This window comes from Saimiri boliviensis, assembly GCF_048565385.1.
Source record: "Saimiri boliviensis isolate mSaiBol1 chromosome 19 unlocalized genomic scaffold, mSaiBol1.pri SUPER_19_unloc_5, whole genome shotgun sequence".
NCBI lineage: Eukaryota > Metazoa > Chordata > Mammalia > Primates > Cebidae > Saimiri > Saimiri boliviensis.
Genome location: NW_027412506.1, coordinates 353824 through 378166, shown reverse-complemented (window position 1 = coordinate 378166; position 24343 = coordinate 353824). Strand labels below are relative to the sequence as shown.

The 24343-nt window shown below is 53.0% G+C and overlaps 1 pseudogene; it reads right to left on the bottom strand.

The window, feature by feature from the left end:
- Positions 1-17031: 17031 nt before the first annotated feature.
- LOC120363087 (suppressor APC domain-containing protein 2 pseudogene) lies at positions 17032-18139 on the bottom strand (annotated as a pseudogene).
- Positions 18140-24343: the final 6204 nt, after the last annotated feature.

The window sequence follows — 24343 nt, the reverse complement described above, 5'->3', positions numbered from 1 at the left end:
TGGAAATTTTTATCTTAGAATGGATAGGCTCTAAATATTGATGATTGAACAGTTAATGTTTTAGGACACTTGGTATAGTGCTTTGCACACAGAAAGAGATGACAGATGAGATTATTCTTTTGTGTCTTTTCACAGTTTTAAAAATTGCTATTGATTACAGTTCACATAGCAAGTTGCTGATAAAATGTCCATTTTTATAAAACATCTCCAACAACAACAAAAAAGAAATCCTTTAAAGTTTAAATGTCCAGAAAATAAAATTAAAATGTTAATAAAAATTTTTAGAAGTTTAAAGGTCCCTGGAACAGGCATACAGATTGTCAAGAATGAACTAGAGTGCAGGAAAGCCATGTGACACCTGGATTTCTGTGTCACATGGCTCCCTCTGTGTTCATGGAGCTTCTTTGAGGCTAGATTGATGTGACCATCCAGACTTCTCTGGCTAATACCTATTCTTCAACCACATTGGTTACTCTGACATGGGAATTGCCTTCTTTTTCTTGAATAGAAAGGACTTTAAACAATAATCACAAACAAAAAATAATCACAAACGTTATAAACGAATATATGTGACAATACTTGGCTGAAACCAAAAGGAGTTTCAGTAGACAGAATTGTACTACGTTTGAAAATCAAAGTTTATGCAGCTTAAACTGTGTATAGACTGCAGTGCCATCTACTGTTTGTGAATGTCGGCGTATTATCAGGAAAACCGTGTATACAGTCACAGTTGTATTTCCTCACCAAGTTCTTCACCAAGAGTGAAATATGTTTTTGTGCCTTTTGGTTTCAGTTAGAGGCATATTTTGTGCAAGATGTATGTTAATGTGCCTCTACATTATGAATGAATTCTTTCAGTCAGACATTGTCTAAATCATAACTTATGATGCTTGGGAAAAAAATCAGCAGTTGAAATTTCATGAAATTCTAATGTTTGTATGCCAAAATATGTCCCATTGTTAGGATGGAGGGAGATATGTATTTGTGCTCCCTGAAGTGGAGAATCCTAGTTACTGACCATCTCCATGTTTAGCATTTTTCATGATACTTTCATAAATATGACATCAACAGGAGAGCACTAATATGATTTTACAGATGGAATAACACATTTGTCTGCATTAACTGAAAGAGTGCAAATATTGGTTCGTGGTGACTTGAACTGACTCCTCCAAAAAGCAGGAATTTACCAACGTATCAGATAAACCCAGTTTCAGAATGATCAAGGAAAAACGTTTAGCTTTTTCTTAAATAGATGACAAAATACCTACATAGAGTGATACTTTAGTTAATGTAGTAAATGCATTTTCCAGACTGACATTCAGCTTAAATATGCCTGCATGTGATTTACTCCATAGGTAACTGATGAACGCATTCTTGTCAGATTGGGTACAGATGCTAAACACTATCTGAAGGTCATTCCTAGTCATTTATATTTCTTAGGGTTAAAGTAAAGTGATTTGAACTCTCAAAAGACCTTTGAAATAATTTATCAATGTATTAGATAAACTCAGTTTCAGAATTATCAAGAAAAAACGTTAGCCCAAATAATGCAGCTAATTAACAGTGGTACAATTTATAGCCGGGGGATTTAAAATGGACTTAAAGTTCTGTCTTGTGTTTTATTTTTGAACTTGCCGCTTTTGCATTCTGTGAGTTCAGTTTAAAGACAGTTAGTCTAAGTCCATATTCAGCCCTCGGGCTAGAAATCGTGCCTCTGTTAATCAGCCACATTATCTGGGCTAACGTTTTTTCTTGATCATTCTGAAACTGAGTTTATCTAGTACATTGATAAATTATTTCAAAGGTCTTTTGATAGTTCAAACCACTTCACTTTTACCCTAAGAAATATAAATGACTAGGAATGACCTTGACATAGTGTTTAGCATCTGTATCCAATCTGACAAGAATGTGTTCATCAGGTACCTATGGAGTAAATCACATACAGGCGTATTTAAGATGAATGTCAGTCTGGAAAATACATTTACTATATTAACAGAAACATCACTCTGTGTAGGGGTATTTTGTCATCTATTTAAGAGAAAGCTAAAAAGAATGGAAATCATATGACAGTGACTTAAGTCTTTCTTCAAAGTGCGTGTGAGTCTTTTGCAGTACTTCATTCAGCCAAGTATCTGTTCTTTGCTTAGAAGGCAACATCAGGTTAGCATTCATCAAAAACACCGAATTTTATTTTTTTCCTATTTGTGTCTGCTTATTTTAGATAACTGAAACTTCACAGACTTCAACAGCAAACAAAGTTTAAAAAATTCAGTTCTGTACTTTAGCTTCAACTATTTCTATTTTATAATCTATAAGGCTCATGCCATAGTTCAGCACCAACAGGATCCACACAAAACTGTTAAAGCATCTTCTTATTCATCCTGTGTGATAGTTTTTGTTTGTTGTTGTTGTTTTTTAAGGTAAAAGTCCTACTTTCAGACCTTGAAGTGGAATCCCTCTAGTCAGAGTATAAAACTTGGGTTGTACCTTCTTATTTTCATTGAACAGATACAAAAAAAAAAAAAAAAAAAAAAAAAAAAAAAAAAGGAACTGTGTTCCACCATTGATTTAGGTTGTCAGTCTATATGTTGAATTTATAACACCGAAGGGTCAGAAGGAACATAACAATGCCCTGCCCTATTCTTCCCCTCTATTTTAAAGTTTTAGAAAGGTAACCAGAAAAATGTTTCATTTATTCTTTAAAATAAGGTGCAAAGAAGGATTACAACAACAAACGTCCTCATCCACACCTCCAGCAACATCTCACTATTTAGCATAATCTACCATGAACGGATTCAGGGACTCACCTAGAGCTATATTCACAGCTCCTGAATGGAGCATGTTTGCTGTACCAGAGGCCTGCTCAATGGCAGCGTCTCTCTGTTCAGATGTCATTACAAAATACATAGAATTTTCAAATGTGGGTTCGACTGAATAAATTTGAATTTATTTAGAAAGAATCAAAATACCTATTTAAAGATTGCAATATCTGATAATCATTTTTAAAGGATTTTATTAAACCTGATAGGTTTTCCAGAAATGAATAAAAATCAGTTCTGAAACCAAAGCTGATTTTAAGAAAATTTGAAAATGTTAATCAGTCCTATCCTACCCATAATATAGCTGCTCCAAAACTTTATCTTAAAGAGTCATTTTAAAATAACTATTAAAACATGTAACTGCTATCTTAATGTTTTGAAAGTACTTAAAACGTTTAAAATATGAATATCACAGTTTAAAAGAAACCAGGGGAAGGAAAAATAGAGAAAGAAATGCCAATTCCAGTCCAAAGCTTTAGTTGCCAGGTTTTCTAAGAATTACTTTTACCAATGTATGAACTCTTATGAACAGAATGTAAGATGTAAATCCTGAGCCTTTTGTCTAAAGCGACATTATTGACTGCTGTTGTGATGCTCCAGTAATGTAATAAATTATTCAATTGCTGCAAAGCGCTGTTTTTGCCTTAAAATTTTGTGTGTCTTGACAGCTATAGTATTATATTAAAGGTATGGAGACTCTGCAAATGCTGGGCACGCTTGGCATGAGATAATGTGTTTTTATGAAATTGTAATATAGCTATGCAAGTGTGTTTATTAAAAGAACACAAACTAATAAAAACGTGATTAAAAGTTATGGGATAAAAATTGTGTAAAGATTGTGGTAAAAAAAGTGGATAAAATGTGGAAAAATTTTATGAAAAGTATAAAATTTATGAAAAAGAAGTTAAGAGATTTTTAAAAATCATCATGGGGAAAAATATAAAAATAAAAGCAGGCCCATGTCAGCAAGGCCCGAAGGGGAGCTGGAGTCTCCACCCCACCATGTCCCTCCCAACCCTTCCCAGTCATGCCTTTATTACTAGCGTAGCAAGACAAGCCCCCCGTCTAATGGGGGGAGACAAACAGACCCTTTGCCACCTTCACCAGGGCTGAATCCTCAAATCTCTGGGTGATGATGGTTGTTATTTAAGAGCCAGAGGCTGCTGGAGTTGATCTGGCCTCCTTCCTCTCACCAAAGCTACTTTTCCCTCAGGGGGCTCCCATCTTCTTATTGAGAGAGGCAGCTGAGGCAGGACTGTGGCGCTAACTGTGGACCAGGCGAGGGCACGGGCTGCTGGGGTGACCCCACCTTCCCCGGTGTACATATTGTATGTGTGTAACGTATATTTTAGCGGTTTTGGGTGCCCCGTGTATCTTACCTGGCAGAGGTTGGAGCTGGTACATGGGTGAGGAGGTTTTAATAATTATTTGCAGCTGGGAAACTTACTTATTGATAGCAGAGGACAGAGGAAGGAGGCGGGGACAGGGTCGTGGCTCCCTGGTGATGCAACTCCTGTTTATTTTGCCTTTTATTTTGGAATAAATGGATTTAGCCACACTGCTCGGCCTGCTGTAGTCCCGTTTCCCTCACTGGGTCCTGGAGTTTGTGCCCCTGAACGAGGAGCCCCAGAGTGTCTGAGCGTGTCCAGCCGGGCTGTTGGGGACCTTCCAGGCCTGTTACCTGTGTGCCGCCTGGTGACACCTGGGGGACTTCCCGGGGACTGCGGTGGCACGTCCGGCCCTGACAGCCAGCAGGCTCAGAAGCCTGATCAGCGGTGGCCGGGAAGGCAGGTACCGGCACCCAAGGGTGCTGACTCCCGCCCACCCCAGGCGTCTGTCTTCCACCCCCGCCTCCCTCTCCTGTCTGCGCCTGGTGGCCTGTGCTGTCTGTCCCTCCAGAGCGCCGGCTGCCCCGCGGGCTCCCTCCAGGCTGAGTTCGTGGCCCTCCTGCCCCCTAGTGGCCAGAGCCGGCTGCACGGGACGAGACCAGCTGAGCTCCAGGGGCTTTCCGGGAACAGTGTTCCTTGGAAAGGGTGGGGCCTTTTCACTGCTCCCAACAGCATCCCAGAAATGGCTTGTCCTTTCCCTTCCCCTGAGCTCCAGAGAGAACACAGTCCACAGGGAACGCATTCCCCATCGTCCAGAAATGGGTTTGACTCTCAGCCGAGGGACAGCAGGAGAGGTAGAGACTGTCAGGCCACAGGGCTGCCTGCGCAGCACCTCGGTGCTTGTCGGGGGACAGGAGGGATGGCGGTGCCTGGGTGACAGGGAGGCTCACTGGAGGTGGCGCACTTTGGAGAGGCAGTGTCAGGGGACAGCTTTCTCTTGTTGGGACACATGACTCCACCACAAGGACATCACAGTGACTGATTCCCAGTGCCAGAGGCGAGGCGGTCGGCCACGTGGAGGTGTGTGTATATATGTGAGTATTTATAGCTATTTCTTGAACAGGGCAGGAGCATACCACAGAGAGGGACGGTCACACCTGGATGTGTCAGCTTACCACTACAACAGACTAAGTCACAGATGAAGGGGGCTGCCTTTGGGGCTGGGGATTCACAGAACAGCCGCCCAGGCCAGCATCGCACCACATGGTAGAGCAGGAGCGGGGGATCATCTGGGCGCTGGAGCTGGCTCTGAGGCTCTGGCTGCTGAGTGGCTGCACAGACCCTGCCAGAGGCAGAAGAGACTGTCAGCCTTTGGGACCCAGGCCCAGGCCTGTGGCTGCAGAGAGGCAGCGTCACCCTGGCGTACGACCTTCAGCTCCTCCCGGGCTCCCAGCAGCCAGGAACGCCCACGGTCAGCACAGGCACCTGGGCGGACGGTGAGGGTCCGGCTGACCTCCAGCGAAAGGAGCACATGCTTTTGGGCTGTCACTTGGAAGAAGTGTCCGGAGGAAGCGTGCCCGCCGTCAGGGAGACCGAAGCAGAAGCCTCCGTCCAGGGCTCCTGGGGATGGGGGCATTGGGTCCACTGGCCTGAGCTGGCTCCCCACCCTGGGGATTCCCCGTGGGCAGCAGGAACCTGGGGCCTGCCCTCAGCACCCACCTCTGTGTGAGAACAGCACGAGCCCGCCGTCCAGCTGGGCCTGCGTGAAGCTGCACACCTCAGTGCCCGGCACCCCCCACAGCACTACGTGCCCGCTACTGGGCTGCCTGATGATGCAGACCAGGTCCTCAGGCCCGGAGTCACCATCCGTGCTCCTCGGAGCCTCCGCAGGGATGGGCACCGTGGCCTCCTCCCACATCTGGGGAAACGGGCCTGTGACGGTTCTGCCCTGCCATGCTCACCCACCCCCTTGTCCCCAGCCTGGGCAGCCACCAGGACTCCAACCCCACTGCAGGTCAGGCCTCAGCTGGCATCGAGGCTGGCACCACTCCGGCTCCCCTGCACAAGGGGACCTCCCCGACTTCACCTTCCCTGTCACCCCAGGGAAGGCCCCAGGGAAGGCCACCCTCCAGGCCCAGCCTCCCTGCTCTCCATCTGGCCTAGTCCGCATGTCCCTCAAGGCCAGCTTGTGTCCCCTGCCCAGGAAGGCCCCAGCTCTCACCCTCACCAAGTTCTCACCCCCCAGAAACCAACTCTGACCAACAGTGCTTCCTAATTTGCCTCGCTGGTGGCGCCGGGGTCTCCTTTCAGGCCCTCCATGTGTGTCTGGCAGGGGCTGGGCATGGTGGGAATGGTGATTTTGGAAATGGGCCCTCCTTCCAGCTGAGGGAGGGGTGGGACGCGCCGAGAGTGGGACGTCTGGAGAGGTGGGACGCATGGGGGCTGATGGCTGGCAGTGTCCTCGGCACAGAAGCAGTGCTGGGATGGGCCGGGTGCTTCCAGAGCAGTTCCAGGCCCTGCTCATGCTGGGCGAAGGGGACCCCTCTTCAGGCCTCCCATGTGCAAGGAGAGCAGGCGCCGGTTCCTGAGGTCCTGAGGTCTGGTCTTGCTCAGCAGTGCCAGCATGGGGCTCACATGCCCGGAGAATGGAGCCCTTTGGCATTCCTGGGCCCTCTCCCCTGGCCCCAGGGAGCCCTCAGGCCCAGCCCTGGCAGTAGGGGCCTTAATGTGGGGGGCAGGGCCCCAGCGCTGGGCTCCTGCAGCAAACACGGGTGGATGGCCCCACCTGGTGGCCGCGCTGCCACACAGCCGTCCCGGCCCGTGGTTCCTGAGCGCTGTGTCCCACTCACTCTTCAGCGGCCTCCCCGCCACCAGGCCGCCCTCTACGGGCACATCCTAGACCACCAAAACCCCCCAGTGCCCCACATCGGAGACAGCCCAAGTCAGCCCTCTGCGGAACCTTCAGTGGCTCCTGACCACGGAGGATGCCCCCAAGAGGCTGGTGGTCAAAGCCCTGCCGTGTGGGCTTAGTAAACGCACGCCACTTCTGTTCCAGCAGAACTACATGTGCAGTCATGACAGGTTCCAGCCCATGTCCGGGCCTCTACTTGCACCCCTGCCGAATGGGGGTCCTGCTCTGCTGGGGCACAAGGGGCAGGAGTTTGGGAAGCCAGGCCATACCTTCACTTGCTGGGGTGAAGGTGGGAAGCTTAACGACTCCCGCCCTGGCACCTGCCCTTAAGGGCTTGTAAGTGATTCTGGCAGGTTTTCTGGTCCTGAGCCACAGGAGAAGAAACAGCAGAGCCACGTGTGGCCGCTCAGAAGTCTGCCTGCCGTGCCTGCGAGTGTCCAACAGCAAAACCTCCCGCCTTGCTCTGCTTCAGCACAATCTCACATCTCTCCTTCCAGCCACCGTGTGAGGCACGCGGCAGCTCCCCATTTGCAGAGGAGGAAACTGAGGCTCAGAGAGGGGGAGCTCTGTGCCAGGAGGGAGGGGATGCTGGCCTCTTTCTCGAAGCAGACATGGGGGGGGTGTTCCCAGGGATGCTCTCACCTGCAGGCCAGTGTTTGTGGCGAGGACAGGGGGTTGGTTGTTGGCAAGCAGGACGGTGACAGTGAAGGCCACAGGATGGCTCTGGTGGTCCGTCTCAGAGGCATCCACCATCAGGACAAAACTGTCTGTCAGTGTCTCGATCCCATCATGCACGTAGCGGATGAGCTGCTATTCCACCTAGGGGCAGGCCCAGGGCTGGCGGTCAGGCCCCAGCAGCACCCTCCGTGTCCTGCCGTTGAGTGCAGGAGGAGACTGACTCTTTCAGGGCCTCTGTTTCCACTGTGGAAATGGGGAGAACAAGCTCCAGCTCCCGGAGGAGTTGTGAGGAAGAAAGCAGACGCAGTGTGGAAAGCAGAGGTGCTTCTGACACGCGACTCCCGACTCCTCTGTGTAAACCCCAGATGGGAGTCCCGGGGCTCCCTTCACTGGCGCCCAGAGCTGGCTGCAGCCCTGGGCCTGTCACAGCCGCAGCTATCTCCAGGAGAAGGCGCTGAGGGTCCTGGCTTGAGGTCCGTCCTCCTTCTGCAGGGCCCTGCAGGCTAAGGCCAGCAGTGCAGGTACAGGACCCTTTCAGGGATTTGCCTGAAAATCCCAGGTTGGCTCAGAGATCTCTAAACCCGTCTGGGGGCTGGGCTGTGAGCCTACAACATGGGGAGACCCCTGAGAACAACAGGTGGCATGTCTGCTCCTGGGGAGTTGTGGGTCCCGAGGGTGAAGCTTCCACCCAAACCAGGGACAGAGCCCCACCCCCAACCTGCTGAACTTACTTTGTGACTCTGAACAAGCAGGCTCCTCTCTCTGAGCCCAGGGCTTTCCCCTGGATCCATGGGGGCCTGATGCAGCTCAGGGGTTTCTGCAGTAAGTTCCAGGAAGGGAGGCAGCCTCGCTGACAACCCAAACTGTTAGGCCGTGGGAGATCTGCACGTGGGCCTGTCGAAGCAGGAGTAATGGCTGGAGGCCTGGCTAATGCCAGGGCTGGCACAGCGGCGGGCTCTTCCACAGGCTGGGAGCCGGCCTGGGCCTGGGGAGGAGCTGAGTGAGGGGCAGGAATGCTCAACAGGACAGGATCTGTCGCTGCGGAGTCCACCCCTGCCACCAGGCCACCTTGACACCTTGACGGCAGCCCTACAGCCATGACCCTACATCAGAGACAATCACGGCTTCATCGGCAATGCTGGCTTTTGGGGGGCGCTTTATTGAAGGGGGTTTGCTTAGGCTGTGAGAAAGTCAGGGGGGTTGGAGAGGGAGAGAACAGTGGTGGGTGGGAGATCGGGAGACAGGAACAAATATCTGGTGTTCTCAGGGAGCTGTCTGTCCCTGCAGACTTCTCTCTCTCCCCTCCTGGCGTCAGAGCCACTGGTGGGTGACTGCCCCCTGGCCTGATGTGGGGAAGCTCGCTGCTGTTGGGGTGAGTGAGAACACCATGACCTCTGTGCCCAAAGAGTGACGTGAGACAGTCCCTGCTTTTCTCTGAGCCTCAATTTCCTCATCGGTAAGATGGGAATGTTGGACAGGTGTGGTGGCTCACACCTGTTATCCCAGCACTTCGGAAGGCCAAGGCAGGAGGACTGCTTGAGCCCAGGGGTTCGAGACCAGCCTGGACAACACAGTGAGACCTCGTCTCTAAAAAAAGTAATACTCTGGTGTGGTGGTGTGCACCTGAAGTCCCAGCTACTCAGGAGGCTGAGGTGGGAAGATCGCTTGACCCTCAGAGGTTGAGGCTGCAGTGAGCCGAAATTGCTCCAGCCCTGGGGGACATGGAAAGACCTCGTCTCAATAATAAAAAATGAGTGGGTAGCGGGGACCGTTTCCTGACCTGCAGGGCTGCTGTGGGCTGCAGGACTGACAACATAGTTAGTGGCACGCTGGGATGTCCCTGGAGGAAAGAGCTGGCCTCTCCTGTTTGGAATTATGGACCCTCCTAAGAAGCAGAGAGAGCTGGGAACCCTTGCCCCATGGAGAGCTAAGGACAAAACTGTTCATACAAAGTCAGTTCATTCAAACACTTTTCCTACAAACTCAGTAGGAAGAGTAATACAGTAAATTCGAATCCCGGCCTATGCCCACAGCTGGAGGAAGAGTCTTAGCTCTGGAAGCCTCTATAGAACTGACAGCTGGGGCAGAGGGCCTGTTGGAGGCAAGAGGAGAGCTGAATGGGGTGGGAGTCAGGGTGAGGCAGTGAAGGAGCAGAGAGACCAGGGAGGGACCAGGCTGCAGGCCAGACCCACAGCCTCTTGTTCATTTGCTCCTGGCCTTGAATAGAATACAGCTCAGTGTGGCACCCGTCCCCATCCTGTGCTCACTTCCTTTCCCACAAGTGCCACTGGCCCAGGTCTTCAAGGTAGGGGACTTGGAGGCGGCGGCAGTAGCCATGCTGGGCTCCTGGTCTCCGCCACCTCGGCCAGGTCTGTGGGAGTGGCCGTGTGCACGTGTGTGTGCCCTCATCTGTCTGTGCCAGTAAGTGTGGAAGTCATGGCTATTTCCAACTCCCTCAGCAGCCCAGGAAGAGCCCCAAGCCCTGCTTTGAGGGTGCTCCCAGCCTGCGTGGGGGGCTACGCTTGGGCTACTGTGAGCGCGATGACAGATGTGGTATCCAGCTCCTTCGGAGCTGTGTGGGAGGCCCCCACAGAGAGCCAAGCATGGGAGGAGACTGGATTTGAGCTGATGCTGGAAGGACAGGCAGAGAAGGAAGGAGGTGACCTTCCAGTCTGAGGGTCAGAGTGAGAGCAGGGCATACAGGGATGGTGACTCCCACACCTCTTCCCTGGCCTGGCATTGCTGACTTTGAAAGGCAGAATGTGAGGGGTTGAAGTGGGACCCAGATGGGTGTACCTGGCAGGGAGGGCTTGTGTGTTACTGGGTGGGGGGGCTCAGAACTGATGGGCGTGTCTTAGTGAGCAGGGCCAATGGGGCACCAGGTACAAGAAATTGAAGCAGGGTAGATCCTGCTGCCTCTGAGGATGGCTTGGGGGGACCAACAGTGATCAGGACAGGTGCTGAGCCTTGTGTGCACCTCTGTGCTGCCCCAGGCCTCTGGAGCAGGGCAGTGCCGCGGGGCCAGCACCCTTGGCCCAGCCCACCCAGACTCACTCGAGAAAACTGTTCCAGAGCCAAGTGGAACTGAGCCTCCCTCCCTACGCCCGCAGGCCCAGGCAGGACAAGAAGGGCCTTTTAGTGCTGCCCCCTGGGGGCCCGGGGATGGGCCGCAGCAGGTGGGCCTGGCGGCTGGCGATGACGGTGGGAGGGGAGTAGGGTGTGTGTGGCGCTCACGGAGGAAGTGTATAGGCTGCGTCTGGGAACTGGGCCTGCTGCACATTGTCGGTTCTGAGAAGGGATTTGAGAATGGCTCTCAGTTGAAGCCCAAGGACGTGGGAGAGTTGGAATCCCTCCTTGGCTGGAGGCTGGGCCTGGATGAGCTGACCGCCCCGGTCACCCTGGATGCTCCCTTCCCATCTCCCTGGAGGCCCAGCCCTTCCCTCAGGCCCTGAAATCTTAGGGGATCTGGTCCCTGCAGACAGGAACAGGGAGCCTGAGGATCCAGCACTGATTCACCCCGGGGGGTCCTCCATTGACTCACTTCCCTTCCAGAAACCCCATGATGCCCTCTCTGAGAGCTGGCTGCTCCATCTGAAGGGGAGAAGGGTGTGGCCTGGGCCCTGGTGAAGGAGGCTCAGGCCCTTCCTTGCTCCACCTTGCTCTTGGGAATGGTCCCGAAGAGGTAGTTGAGGCACTGAATCACGCATGGGAGGTGATGATGGGTGTGCCCTGAGGCTGCAGTTCTCACGGCATACCTCTCCAAAAGCAAACTTCCATTCAGCCTCAGCTGGGTCAAGCATCCGTGCTGGGACGAGGAGGTGTGGCAGTGGTGGTCCAGGGCTATCTGTAGGACAAGCCCCTGCTGGGGGGACAGGGTATCTGAGGGGCACCAGCTCTGCCTCTAGGAGGCTGAGAGTGTGGTGAGTGGGTGTCCCGCCTGTCACCAACAGGAGCAGGGAGAGAAGGGCAGAAAGAGAGCGGAGTGGCAGATAGACAGATCGGTCCACAGGGGAGCAAGTGGAGGGAGAAGGGGCAGAGCTGGGGAGCAGCTGGAGGGGTGTGTGGGGCTCCTCACGGGGAGGGTAGGGTGACACTTGCCTTGTTTCCTTCCTTGCAGTACTGCCCATTCCTGGCCCAGGGCATCTGAGGCTGCAGGACCCACTTCTCACTGGGTCCCTTTGGGCTCCAACATGGCCACCTCAAACTTGTCTGGCAAATGAAGTCTGGCCAGCATTGGGGTGGCCCCACTGGGTGTCTCAGACACTCCAAACGGGCAAAGCAACGCCCTAGGCCATCCATGCCTGGGTCGCCTGCCCTTGCTCCAACTGGAGAGCCTTGGCTAGCTAGAAACCCCATAACCTGAGATAGCGGGGTCCGTGTCCACCCCAGGGGAGATCCCTGGCAACCCCAGCCTGTGGTGGGAGAAGCGCAGGCTGCTTGACTCCTGATCTGGGGCCACTTCTGGCTCCTCCTGTCCCTTTTCCCTCCCTGAGGAACCCCTTTAGTTCCACCAGGCTGGATCAGGGTCTCAGGCCCCTCACTCACCTGCGGATGCAAGTCTGGCCATCATAGCCAGGGTCCAAGCCAGGGCCAGGGCAGGGGCTGGAGGTGGGGCACAGCCCAGACTGCACCCCGGCGGGCTGAGCGACAGGACTTTTGAGATGTGATGGGCGGGCTCCAGGTCCATGCGGGGTTATGGTTTCTCTTGAAACCATAGAGACCTGGGTTTGAATCCCAGCTCTCCTATTTGGCTGTCAAATCTTGAAGTCCCCTCACCTCTCTGTGGCAGTTTCCTCATTTGTGAAATTGAGTTGATGAGGATTCAATGCTTTAATGTACCTCAAGTGCCTAGCCCAGGGCCTGGCATACAGTAGGTGCTCAATAAATGCTTATTCTTTCTCCTCTGACTCTGTCATTCTGCACATCCCTATGATTTGTGGTTTACATACAGCTTTCCACATATCACCTCCCTTGTGGCAAAGCTTGAACCTTCCCCTCCAGAGGCTGCTGCATACAGTTGGTGCAATAAATGCCTGCTGTGGTTGACTAAGAAACCAGTTGCTGCTGTTCTGTGGGGATCTGGGCAAACCTAGTACTTCCATCCGGGTACCCTGGGATGGAGACTGTGCCAGGCTGGCCTCAGTGGCGGTGAAGCTATTGATTCCAGAACTTGTCCCTTGTTTTTCCTTCTCAAGTCAGCAGGACATTTGGTCCTCGTTAGGGGCTAACTACTGGACAGATATGGGCCTGGGGCTGAGGGGCTGTTGGAAGACTGTGTTTGGAGGAAAAGAGCTTTCTTTTCAGGAATGAGAAAAAGAAGAGAGAAGCCTTCTGCTCTATGAATCAAAAATTTGGGTGAAGGTCTCCACTGGCCCCATCTCCCCACTCTTTCTCCTCCCCATCTTCCCTGTTCTCCACCTACACAGATGTCTGCAGAGCCTCCAGATAGGGCGCTCCTGCCCACAGCTGAGATTCGTCGGGATTAGCTGGGAGCCTCCCCCTGCCTTGTTGCTGGCTCCACAGAGAAACACAGGCCTGGAAGATAATGGCAACCAGCAGGGTGGCAATAATCTGGCTCCAGCATCTCTGCTGGGGCTTCCCAGTTTACCAAACGTTCACGTGGTCTCTTGACAACCTTGGGAAGTGTGCGTGTTGGGAGACAGCGTCCCTGCTTCCAGATGAGGAAAAAGAAAAACAAGGGTGATTTAGATGATGTGCAATGATCCTGTTTCTGTTGCTGAGGCTGGAATGTGGTGACAGCCATGGCTGACTGCAGCCTTGACCTCCCAGGCTCAAGCGATTCTCCCACTAAAACCTCTTGAGCAGCTGGGACCACAGGCACGTGCCATGATATCCAGCTATTTTTTTTCTTATAAATAGAGATAGGACCTCACTATATTGCCCAGACTGGTCTGCAATTCCTGAGCTCAAGCTATCCTTCCTCCTCAGCCTCCCAAAGTGCTGAGATTACAGGCATGAAGCACTCTACCCAGCCCGTATGTTTCTTGAACTCCTGACCTCAGGTGATCTGCCCACCTCAGCCTCTTAAAGTGCTGGGATTACAGGCGTGAGCCACTGCGCACCGCCCCATCTCTTTCTTTTATAGTGAAAATAACATTTTGTGAAAAGTACTGTGTGTTCTTTACACATTTAAGATTACACTATTAAAAGCTGAGATCTCAGTTTTTAATAGTATTGCAAATCTGCCTTTTTTTTTTTTTTTTTTTTTTTTTTTTTTTTTTTTTTAATAGATGGAGTCTCCCTCTGTCTCCCAGGCTGGAGTGCAGTGGAGCAATTTCGGCTCACTGCAACCTCCACATCCTGGGTTCAAGCGATTCTCCTGCCTCAGCCTCCTGAGTAGCTGGGACTACAGGTGCATGCCACCATACCTGGCTAATGTTTTGTATTTTTAGTAGAGATAAGGTTTCACCATGTTAGCCAGGATGGTCTTGATCTTCTGACCTCCTGATCCGCCCACCTTAGCTTCCCAAAGTGTTGGGATTACAGGCATGAGCCACTACGACCAGCCTATGTATTTTTTTTTCTGTATTTTCAGAAATCTCTTTGTTTCTCTCTATATATAAAGCATTGTTACTTTATGTTCTCTCTGATAATTGCAGTGTCTGTGTCTGCAGTCTACCTGTTGTTTCTGCTGGGTCTCAGAGTGTATTGTTTCCTTGCGGTGTTTTTGAGTTTTGAAAACTGGAGATCTCATTTTCTTTTCTTTTCTTTCTTTCTTTTTTCTTTCTCTTTTTTTTAGAGATGGGGGTCTCTCCCTACATTGCCCAGGCTGGTCTCGAACTCCTGGCCTCAAGTGCCGGGATTCCAGGCATGAGTTACCACGCCCAGTCGAGATGTTCCTTTTCCTTGGAACTTGAGCAACACAAAATCCTGAGGCCTGGTGGGTTGTGTTCCCCTGGGGCAGATTCTCAACCATGCACACTTCTGCCCCCAAGGACACATTTCAACATCCCAAGACATTTCTGGGTGTCACAGCTGTGTGTGCACACGCATGTATGTCCCTGCACATGATATGGGCACTTCAGGGATAGAGACCAGGGATGCTGCTCATATCCTGCAGGGAGACTGACCCACCAGCGTCACCAGGGCGGGCTCCAGGCAGGATCTGCCTGTGCCTCTGCCAGTCACCTAGACCCTGCCACCCGGGGCCACTCTACCTTCTCCCCTCATGGTCTCCAAGGCCACACTGTAGCCTGATTTCAAACTGTAACTTGGAGGACCAATTTTTCTTCACCTTGCATGGAACCCCAAGGCTGAGAGGCAGTTGTTCCAGAGGTGCCAGCCCATCTCACGTTTCTGCTTTAGCTGCAGGGTCCAGCTCTGTGTGGGTAGTCTCCTGATGAAGTCACCCTGGGACAGACACTGTTCTGTCTCCTGCTTCCAGTCCTGTAAAGTTGCCGGGAAACCCCAGGGCATGGGAGGCATCCTCAAAGTCAGATGTGGGCAGGCCCTGGTGGGCAGACCCCAGCCTCCTATCAGGGAGGGAGGATTCTCCTGGTCTGCCGCTGGCCTACCCACTGTGCTGCCATCCACCTGGTGCTGGGGCTGTGGGGCACAGGCCTTCAGGACCCACTTCCTTTCCTGCCAGGAGGTCCAGTCCTGGTGTCTTTATGTCCCCAGGAAAGCCCACTACCATCCTCAGGGGAGGAGGGCAGCTGCATGCTGGGCTGGCTTGGGCCTGTTCTGGGACACCCCTGCAGACCGGGTGCAGGTGGGGACATGGCTCTGTGGGGTTGCAGTGGGTAGATGAGTGTGGAGCTGGATTCCGGAAAGGAATTGACCACTGCCTCTTAGGACCCCTCTTCTGAGACAGGGGTGCCTTGTGGGACAGTGCTCCAAAGTGCCCTGGGCACAAGGGGTCCCTGCACCCCCCACACACTGACGTTGCACTGGGGTCCCTGCACCCCCCACACACTGACTCTGACTCTGCATTAGGGTCCCTGTGTCCCTTTCATACTGACCCCTCATTGTGGTCCCTGCACCCCACAAACACTGACCTTGCATTGGAATCCCTGTACCGCCCCACACACTGAGCCCGCATTGGGGTTGCTTCACCCCCCACACTGACCCTGTGGTCTGCACAGGGTCCCTGTGCAGGGATCCTGGACTGCAGAACCCATCCGTGATGTTGCTATGCCCTGGCTCTGGTGGCGCTCAGTACCTCCAGGCCAGGCTCGGCAGGTGCCCCCAACCAGTACCTACCCCAGCACACCAGGAGTAGGCCTGGGCGGAGGGCAGGGAGTGATACCCAAGGGGACCTGCCCCAGCATCCTCCTGTACACTGGGGGTTCTCATTGTCTTTGGCTCAGGGAAGTGGCTTCTCCTGAAACCTGGGTTGGGCATGGCATAAAAAGGGGGGTGAGCAGGACCCCAGACCTTAGGAATCCTGAGTGGAGGGCAGAAAGGCTCTGCCTGTGACGTATCTGGGAGCTGTCTGGGGGCGCAGAGTGACCCCCTTCCTGGGGACAGGCCCTCCTGGGGAGATAGGCTCACAGGTTGTTGTGTGGGACTCAGCGTGGGGCAGCATCCTGGCCAGGATGAGGAAGGCCAGGACAGGGCTGGGGCGTCTGCGGGAGGCACACGCATGCCAAGCTCCCTGATCTGCTGCAGCCAGACTCCCTCAGCCTTGGCCGGGACCAGAAATCCGACGGCCATCCCTGCCAGGCTAGCATACCCCCGCTTAGAGGCCACCCCACCCCCCATCTGCTCCCATCCAAGCGACAGCCACCCTGTCCTGGTGCCCTGGGGAGGGGAAAGCTGGCCTTGGACCCGCATCGCAGCCTCCCGCACCCTCTGCTGGCCGTTTTCGGAGGTGCAGCCTGGCGTGAGCGGCGCCTTTCCCTGGAGAGGGGGCCCAGGGCAGCACCGCTGGAAACCGCTGGAAATCGCTGGAAGCCGCTGGGGTGGCCAGAGATCTGCTAACTCATCGAGGGTTCACCCCACCCCGTGTCCACTGACAGCGGCAGCAGTAGCTGCAGGCTATGCAGACTCAAGAGAGCCCCAGCCCATGTCAACACCAGGGGCCAAAACCGAGTCCAGGGCTCAGCGCGAGGTCAGCCTGGGGCAGGCCTGGGGAGCCCGATGGCAAGGGGGCCAGGAAGGCGCCAACTCAGGGACTGCGCCTGGGCCTGCCGGGGGTCTCCAGACAGAGAGGATGAGTGTGACGGGGTGCCTGCTGTCGCAGGGCTGAGTGCCAGGCCGGCCCTGGGGGCCCTGGGGCTAGATGAAGGTGGAGTCCAGAGCCCCCCTCGTCCTGCTGGCTCAGGACGGGGCCTCAACAGCTGCTTAATGGGCGTGACTCCTCCTGCTCCAGCTGCGTGATGCGCTCCCTCTTCTTGGCCACCTCCTGGGTGAGGAGTCGGTTCTGCTCCTTTGGCATGAGGATGGTCTGCTGCTGCCAGCACGGGGCGAGGTGGACGTCAGGGCAGGGCAGGGGGGCCCAGAGGAGGAGTGGGCAGGGCCCGGCTGGCACAGGCCGCAGCCAGCAGCTCCCCCAGGCCCCGGGACATCTCGTGTCCCTCGGGCAGTAGCCCCCCAGTGGCCGGGGACTCCCTGTGGCCCCAAAGTCCGTGCAGCCTCCGCTCTAGCCCAGGCTGCACTGGCGCTCCGGCACTCCTGCTGCTGCTGTTGGTACCAGTCACTGCCCTGAGCCATCATCTCTGAACCCTGCAGCAGCACCTCCTCCTGCTCCAGCTCCTTCACCTGCTTCGGCAGGCCGAAGCCCACGCCGCCGGTGATGGTGAGCCTCCGACGTTCCCCCCAGGCACCGGGCTGCCGGGCAACCCCTGATTCCGTCTCCAGGGCCTGCAGGCCACTGCACCTGCTTCTGTGCTCTGGCTCCATTCCCGCGCAGCGCTCTGGGGCTACTAGGGCTCTGCGGGGCAGGGTGTCGCCTGGTCAGGGGACACAGCTGCTCCGGGCTGCGGGTCCGCACTGCTGGGGCCGGCCGGAGAGCACGCATGCCCAGGGGCAGGGCCTTCCTCTCCAGGACAGGCCATGGCTAGTAGCGGGGCACTGACACCAGGAGCTGCAGCCGCGGCAGAGGCGGCAGCCGTGGCTGGTACCCTGGGGTGCCGTGGCGTGCTTGGGGCCCGGGGCTCCATCAGCCTCAACAGCGAGGTGCGCAGGCCGGCCACGCAGTGCTTGAAGATCAAGTCGCCGCTGGCCGGGGCAACCTGGCACAGACCCTGGAGCACCCCGCGGAGCAGCTCGCGCGCGTCAGCATTCTGTCAGTGGGACTCGATCTTGGGCAAGTGCAGCAGCCGCTGGTCATCCAGGATGTGGAACAGGGTGCGCTGGCTCTGCAGGAAGGCTCGGAGCAGTCCCTCGTTGCTGGGCGAGGGGGCAGGCTCGGAGGGAGGCAGTTAGCTCTGCTCAGCCATCATAGCTTGGGTCTCCTCTCCACCCGCCTTTGTTCCCGCGTGGCCCCATGGCTGGGCCGTCTCGGTGCGCTCCTGTATTTATTTTTAATAGATAATAAAATAATAAAATGGATTGTGTTGCCCAGGCTGGTCTCAAATTCCTTGGCTCAAGGGATCCTCCCACCTTGCCCTCCAGAGCGTTAGAATTACAGGTGTGAGCTGCTGCACTGGACAAAGAGAAATTTTATAGGCAGAACACTGTTGAGCCTTGCCATGGCATGATAATGTGGTTTCATTTTAATTTCTCCCCTTCAAATGTTTCTCTTTTTTAAAATTATTGTTTTTGGCCAGGCGTGGTAGTGTAAGCCTCTAATTCCAACACTTTGAGAGGCTGAGGCAGGAGGATCCATTGAGCCCAAGAGTTTGAGGTTACTGAAGCTATGATTTCACCACTGCACCCCAGCCTGGGCAAAGAGTGAGACCCTATCTCTATGCTTTTTTAATTTACATAATTGTACATAATTATAATTGTACATAATAATTATACATATTGTGATGTTTCAGTACGTGTACCTCCAAATGTTTCTGGGTGTGGGTATGAAGGGTCTCTGTTTCCTGATAATCACAACACAGTGTTGATTTTTACGTATCAATCCTTTTTCATGTTAATGTCAACTGAGAGGAAATGTTTGTAGATCATAAGCAGAAATACAGTTTGTTCAATCGGCAATCATTTATCATCTCTTGGTATGTGCCAGATCCTTGTTTATCAGGGCTGGAGCTCTCTATCCTTGAAGAATTGCCCTCTATTTCTTTGAAAACACTTATAAAACTAGAGAGTAACTGTCAAGGAGGAGGACTTGTTATGTGCAGTGAGGACAGGGAGTCGAGCTTCTGAATTCTTAGTACACATTGGAAGGCTCAAAATATGTTTGCTGAGATATGGAATGAACTTCAATGCCCATCAGTAGTGGATTGTGTAGAGAAAATGTGGTACGTATGCACCATGGAATACTACACAGCCATAAAAACGATCATATCTTTCACAGCAAGGATGGAGCTGGACACCGTTATTCTAGGCGAACTAATGTGACAATAGAAAACTGAATGCCAGCCAGGCATGCTGGCTCACATCTGTAATCCCAGAATTTTGAAAGGCTGAGGCAGGTGGATTCTATAAGGTCAGGAGTTTGAGACCAGCCTGGCCAACATTGTGAATCCTGTCGCAACTAAAAATACCAAAATTAGCCAGGCATAGCAGCAGGTGCCTGTAATCCCAGCCACTTGGGAGGCTGAAGCAGGAGAATTGCTTGAACCTGGGAAGCAGATATTGCAGTGAGCCAAGATCATGCACCACTGAACTTCAGCCTGGGCAAAGGAAGAAAGAAGAAGAAGAAGAAAGAGAAGAAGAGGAAGAGGAAGAGGGAGAAGGAGAAGAAGAAAAAGAGGAATAAGAAGAAGAAGAAGAAGAAGAAGAAGAAGAAGAAGAAGAAGAAGAAGTAGAAGAAGAAGAAGAAGAAGAAGAAGAAGAAGAAGAAGAAGAAAAAGAAGAAGAAAGAAGAAGAAGAAGAAGAAGGAAAAAGAAGAAGAAGAAGGAGGAAGAGGAGGAGGAGGAGGAGAAGAAGAAGAAGAAGAAAGAAGAAGAAGAAGAAGAAGAAGAAGAAGAAGAAGAAGAAGAAGAAGAAGAAGAAGAAGAAGAAGAAGAGGAAGAGGAAGAGGAAGAGGAAGGAGGAGGAGGAGGAGGAGGAGGAGAAGGAGGAGAAGGAGGAGGAGGAGGAGAAGGAGGAGACGGAGAAGGAGAAGAGGAGGTGGAAGAAATGCCCCACTTTATCACTTATAAGTGGGATCTAAACATTAAGTGCACATGGACACAAAGAAGTGAACAATAGACACCTGGGCCTACTTGAGTGTTGTGAGTGGGAGGAGGGTGAGGGTCAAAAAGCTGCTTATAGGGTACTGTGCTTATTACCTGGGTGACAAAATAATCTGTACACCAAAACCTGAGACACACACAATTTACCTACGTAAAAAACCTGCACACGTGCCGCCGAACCTAAGATAAAAGTTGGAAAGAAAAACAGAAAACAAGAAAACTAACATGTTTGCTGAAGAATGTGTGAAACTGTTAAAATATGTGTTCCTCACATAGCGTACAAAGCAGGTATTGCTTTGCTTAGGGGGATTATCTGTAAGATACAGGGATGCTATTCCGAGTTAGGGGAAACGCTGACACTCACTCTCCTGGTTAACTTCGGTGCTGTCTCCAGTGCACTTCATCTGCCAGTAACCACGTGTGTTTATGGACAACACACACACCCCGGAAATAGCTCTCCCTGGACACGTATGGGTTCAACATTCCTGGTTTCAGCCATTCACATGTTTCCCTATAGAGGTGTGGCTACATTGTTCCCAGTTATTTATTGTCCTGAGGTATCACTGTTTAATGTACATTTCCATATGATGGAAATTGTGCGACCCGCAGAGACCCTTCCCAAAGCAAATGAGAGCGAGGAGTTGTTAAGCCGAGTCCAGGTTTATTGGGATCTGTAGGCAACCCAGGCGGGAGGGGAGCTGAGCTGCACCCAGCAGCTGCCGGAGAGGGTTTTTATAGGGGCGGCGGCCTGTTTAGGCGAGGTGTTGCGGAGTGATTGGTGGAAGGGAGAGCAGAGGAGGGTTTTCTGCGTGCCAGAAGGGGATTGGTCACCTCTTGGTGGGCTTAGGTTTGAATTTTATTGGCTGTCTTGTTTCTAGGCAGACTACTGCAACTGCCAAGGGGTGGGTGATGGGGGTTGGCTTTAGGTTTGGCGGGTTAAGGCTGAGCAGTGATTGGTCGCCCTGCGCTACCAGGCAGAATAGGGTCTGCAGGCGGACTCCAGGAAGTGAGGGACAAAATGGAGGACTGTGGGTTTTTCTACCAAACATTCCCGACTCCTTAAAAAGGAAAAAGGGCGACGAAGTCATTCTGGCTACTTCCTGCTGGACTTGGGCGAAGAGGGGCCATCTTAAGGAGTCTGGGAGATTGGCAGAGGGGTGTAGGTGTAGTTTGGTGTTGGGTGGCTGGATACCGGCTGCAGCATCATTTGGTTGATGGTAACTCGGGTTAGTTCTTGAAACCGACGTTGGAGGAACTGGAAAAAACAGGGAGCAATGAATAAAACAAGACAGGTAATTAGTAAGGGACCAAGTAGTGGGGATAGAAGGGTGTACATGGAAGACGACCACCATGCGGAGGCCTCTGTTGAAAACTTATAATTTTGGAGGCTGGTTTTGATTTTTTGGAGATTTTCAATTTGCGTTCCTACCAGTCCAGATTTGTTGACATAGTAGCAGCATTCCTCTTGTAGGAAGATGCAGGTTCCTCCACGCTCCGCCGTAAGTAGATTCAGTGCCCTCCGATTTTGTAGGGCTACCTGGGCGACCAAGGTGATCTGTCGTTGGAGAGATGCTAGAGACGCCGCTGAGTCCTCGATGGCTGCCTGAAGTTGTGAGGAAAGGCGAGCCAGAGCTTGGTGAGAATGGAACAATGCCCCTCCTCCCAACCCAGCGGCCAGCGCAGAGCCTGTAAGGGACAGGCCCACAGCCACCTGGAGGAAGGCCGCCCTTTGGGCGCGATGAGACAGAGCCTGTGGGACCTGTAGTAGGAGGAACTCAGCCGGGGAGTAGACAGTGAGTCGAGGTACTAGGGTGACTGGAAGGCATAAGAGGGTTGGGGGCTGGCTAGTAGATAGGGTTTTTGTTAGGGTGCCATTGCACCAGAAGAAGATGCCCCTTGGAGCGGTTAGGCTGGTTGAAACCCGCCTGGTGTGGTTGCAATAGGAATAATTGTGGCCTCGGGAGTAGCAGGCCGGGAGTTGAGACTCAGGTAAGGCATAGAGTTGTACGTTAGGAATGGGAGTAAAGGGGTTAGATGATTCCGGAGCATTACGCGGAAAGGGAACCGGTACCCACGATTGGATTTGTGTGACTTTGATGGCTGAAGGGGTGGCAAGGATGACCGTGTAAGGGCCTTCCCACCGAGGAACTAGAGGCTTTGGGGTAAGGGTTTTTATGAGGACCGAGTCTCCAGGGGAGATTCCCTTGGAGCTGGTAGGGGGATTAGAGGGGTGAGGTATGGAGGAGTTGGCGTGCTCCCTGAGGAGGTTTCTGAGGAGGGTGAAGTAAGGGAGATAATTTTCCAGGGGTGTTGTGTTTGGAGGTGGAGGGGTGGATAACAGAAAGGGGCGCCCGTAAAGAAGTTCGAACGGGCTGAGCTGTGATGAGCCCCGTGGACGTGCCCGCAACCTGGCAAGGGCTAGGGGAAGTAGGGTGATTCACGGCTGTTGGAGTTTTAGGGAGAGTTTGGTGAGCTGCTCCTTGATGAGCCCGTTGGCTCGTTCTACCTTACCAGAAGATTGAGGATGGTAGGTAGCGTAGAGTTTTTACTGGACTCCTAGGGAGGTAGAGGCAGCATTAGTGACTTTGGGAGTAAACAAGAGGTAATGTTTTAGATTAGATGGTGGGAGGTAATGTTTTAGATTAAATGGTGGGCTAAACGATGAGTAGAGGAAGGGGGAAGTGGAGAGAAAGAGAGAGAGAGAGAGAGAGAGAGAGAGAGAGAGAGCGAGAGACAGAAGGGGTGCTTGTGGTTACAGAGGGTGGTTGGAGGTGGGCGGGAACTATGGCGGCCATAACAGGAACCTGGGAAGGACGGGCTGTGCCACGGTTAAAGGTGCGGGGCGGGCAGCCCCCTTCCCCCCTGTGATAAGTAAGAAGGGGACACTCTACCCGCTACCTGAAGTGACACCCTGGGCCAGGCAAGGGTAACCGGGGTTGAGGAGCCAGGGCCTCTCTAGTTTAAGAGCCCCAGCAACTCGGGACAGAAACCCCCGGAAGAATTCGACTTCCGTGCACTCTGGTCGGAAACCGGATCATCCAGGGTTGCCCCGCGTGATTCAATTCCTCTGCCAAGAATGGCCGAGGCCTTGGACGCACTGGGGCAATCTGCCAATGTCCCGTGAGCTGACAAAGGGGGCAAGGCTTAGTGGGCGGACGGGGTCGTGGGCAGTCGGAAGCCCAGTGACCCTCATTTCCGCATTTGAAGCAAGCTCCCGGGGGGGGGGGGCGCTGACTGCCACCAGATTTCCCACCTCCTGCTGGCCGCAGAGCTGCTACCAAGGCTTGGGTTTGTAGAGTGACCTTCTGCATCATTTGGGCCTGGCGGGCTGCCTCTGCCGCATCCTCCCGGGCATTAAAGGCCATTTTCACCAGGTCCTGTATGGGGGTTTCCGGCCCATCCTCAACCTTTTTTAATTTTTTTCGGATATCAGGGGCAGACTGTGAGATGAAATGGGAGGCGAGAACAGTTGTCCCGTTTTGGGACGCGAGGTCTAGCCGGGTGAAGCGAACAAGGGCATCTTGCAAGCGGCCGAGAAAGAGAGCGGGATTTTTATCTGGTCTCTGAGTTATTTCTGTGAGCTTATCATAGTTTACCACCTTATTGGAGACAGTATCCATGCCCCGTAGGAGATATTGGAGCATGCGATCGCGAGCTGGGATGTTGGATCCTGGCCCCTCCTGATAATTCCACTGGGGGTCTGTGCTAGGGAGAACTTCAGCTCCAACGGGGACCTGGTTGGGGTTTATAGCATGGTCTCTGTTAGTTGCATGCCTAGCTGCTGCTAGGATGTGCTCATGCTCCTCGGCGGAAAGAGTGGAGGTGCAAATGACATGGATATCATGCCAAGTGAGACTATAGGCCCGAGTAAGGTACTGAAACTCCTTAATATAGGTGGAGGGGTCGGCTGAGAAAGATCCAAGTCGGCGGTCGATTTGAGCCAGGTCTTGGAGGGAGAAAGGAACGTGAACTTTGACGAGTCCTTCCGCCCCGGCCACTTCATGAAGTAGCGCCAAGACAGTCGGTGGGTGGGAACGAGTACGGGCCGCAACTGGAGAACTTAAAGGGGGTGGTACCGCAACAGTTGGAAGGGAGGAGGAGGACGAGGAAGGAGGAGGAGGAGGAGCTGTGGGAGTGGGGGCAGGGTCTGCAACTGGCGCAACAGTCGGAGGGGAGGAGAAGGACGAGGAAGGAGGAGGAGGAGCTGTGGGAGTGGGGGCAGGGTTTGCAACTGGCGGAGGAAGGGAGTTGGAGTGAGCAGGAGGGGGATGGGATAGGTGGTCAGGCAGCTCCTCCTGCTGTTCGTAAGGAGGGGGAGAGCTGACCTTGGGAGGTGTGCGAGCTAAGAGAAC